Raw genomic sequence first — 2,241 nt, 5'->3', positions numbered from 1 at the left:
TTAATATAAGCTTCATTTTTTAAATTAAAGTGGTTTAGATTACATTAAATTATGGATAAAATCCAGAAAGATTTCATCTTTAAAATTTTATTTTAGAATCTTTTAATTTTTGTATAATGTAAATTTGAAAAATTTTAACTAAATAAAGAAAGTATTCTAATAGGATGTCGAGCTTCTTCTTTCTTGGTGTGATGAAGTGAAGTTAATGGCAACAACTCTTCGAACCCGAAAGAGATGAAAGCCAATGGAAGAAGCCTATGCATTGAAAGCAAAGAAGGCTTACAGGCAGAGGCAGGGACTTAGGCAGAGGCAGGGACTTAGGTTGAGGCAAGAAATGCAAAAATAAATTAGATAATATATGTATTTATATATAATATATGATGATTAATTTAATGACTAATTTTTAGTATGTATATAATATTTTTGATAAAAATTATATATAAATATTCTATATTCTATTATAAAAATTTTCAAAGAGTTCTCACTTAAATTAATATATTTTAAACTAATAATTATTTAAAAAGATACCTTATTCCCACCTAAAGTCCCTTCGGCAAAGCCATTGAAACCTTAGATAAGACCTAGCCCACCACTCCTTCGGCATTGCCATCAGAGCAAGAGAGCTAGGGGATCAAATAGTCCAATACTTACACCATTGTTCTATACATACATATATTCCTATACCATTGATCAAACTAAGCCATATGCTACCCTCTAATAATGTCGAATTGGCATAATTCACATTTTAGAAAAAAAAACAAACTAAGGTAATAATTAAACCAAACTAAATATACTACTAAAATAAATATTCAGTCTATTATTTATATATTTTTCTTGCTTGAATAGTCTCCTCCTCTTTTTGTAAATTCTCTTTGATCCAATAAAACACACATATTATGTTATAGTTCCTACATAAAACATTAATTAAAATAGAATAACTACCATGATTAAATAATTCAAAGAGTTTAAAGTAACAAATTAAATAATTTTTAGAATAGTGAAAAAATCACGTACGATAATCAGTTATGTCAAGCATACTCTTTCTTTTTAGTTTTTCTCCTCTAGCTCTTTTCTCCTGGCGTTCAAAAATTTTTTGAGAGTGACTAACAACTTGTGCGTGAGTTCTTGTTTAACATATTCACTTGAAATTCTTGACCATTGTTTTCCTAATTCTTCGTAGCCTTGGAGAAACAACATGCCAAAGAGATAGTTTGATATAATAAATGATTACCAAATTTTATAGGAAAGTTCTTTCTGGTATTTTATTATTGGGTATTCAATCCTAAGAGAAATTGGGTTATGCTTTTGGCCACAGGAATTATACCATGAATTACATGCTTTGAATAGATTTGAACAAGATTATCAGCATAAATGTACAGACGAAGATCAAAAAGGTAACCATGGAGTATTATTACCCTTTGAATAATATGCAAAACTTTATCTGAAAAGTTTGACAAGAAATTTTTAACCTAAAATCCAAAGATTTTGGAGGAGTCTTGATCAAATACAAATCAGACCCTTATTTTTGCAATGCACACAAGTTGATGACAAGACTTATTCAACACTGAATTATTGATCAATTAATTGGATCTAAGACAGTGAGAAAGATATATGCAGGACTCTAAAGTGGAAATTTGAAATAGAAATCTATATGTTATGCTTCAAATGTACCCTCTTTTGTTACACTCCTTTTCCATCTGCCTTTGGGTCTCATAAAAAATTTATAGTTGCCAAATCACCTACTTTGGGTTTTCTCTGATTATTTCTCAAACTTTCATGGAGCCGAAACTATATATTCTTGTTGGGAATGTGTTTGAAGCCCTAAACCTTATAATATATTGCACACTTTTGAAGAAATGGTCAACTTGATCCACAAGTTTCACCCTGAAACATGTTATATATCTAGTGGTATTTCTTTCTTACAGATGTAGATTTGACCTTCAATATTTTTGTGTAGGTGATACCCTTGCATTCTTGAAGGCAGAAGTTAAAACTCAAAAGAAGCAAATTAAGCATATAAAGAAAAGGTCACTTTGGTCTAGAAGTTTGGAGGAGGTAATTTTTATTGTATTTGATCCACTTATAATTTCAGAGATAGTAAAGAGAACTTCTATTTATACATTCATTTTCTGCATAACTAGAGAATTGAGATAAGTTGTATATAATTCATAGTCTAATGTATTGCAGATTATGGAGATGCTTGTAGACATGGTGCAATTTTTGAATTCGGAGATAACGATG

General features: G+C 29.6%; 1 long non-coding RNA gene across 1 annotated transcript; it reads left to right on the top strand.

The window, feature by feature from the left end:
• Positions 1-1,274: 1,274 nt before the first annotated feature.
• Positions 1,275-2,241, top strand: LOC112757748 (uncharacterized). Its single transcript, XR_011873699.1, has 3 exons — positions 1,275-1,394; positions 1,958-2,055; positions 2,188-2,241. It is a non-coding gene; the product is annotated as an uncharacterized lncRNA (long non-coding RNA).

The sequence above is a fragment of the Arachis hypogaea genome, chromosome 16 (assembly GCF_003086295.3).
Source record: "Arachis hypogaea cultivar Tifrunner chromosome 16, arahy.Tifrunner.gnm2.J5K5, whole genome shotgun sequence".
Taxonomy (NCBI): domain Eukaryota; kingdom Viridiplantae; phylum Streptophyta; class Magnoliopsida; order Fabales; family Fabaceae; genus Arachis; species Arachis hypogaea.
Note: the sequence above shows the minus strand (reverse complement) of the source record. Positions and strands in the feature narration are given on the sequence as shown.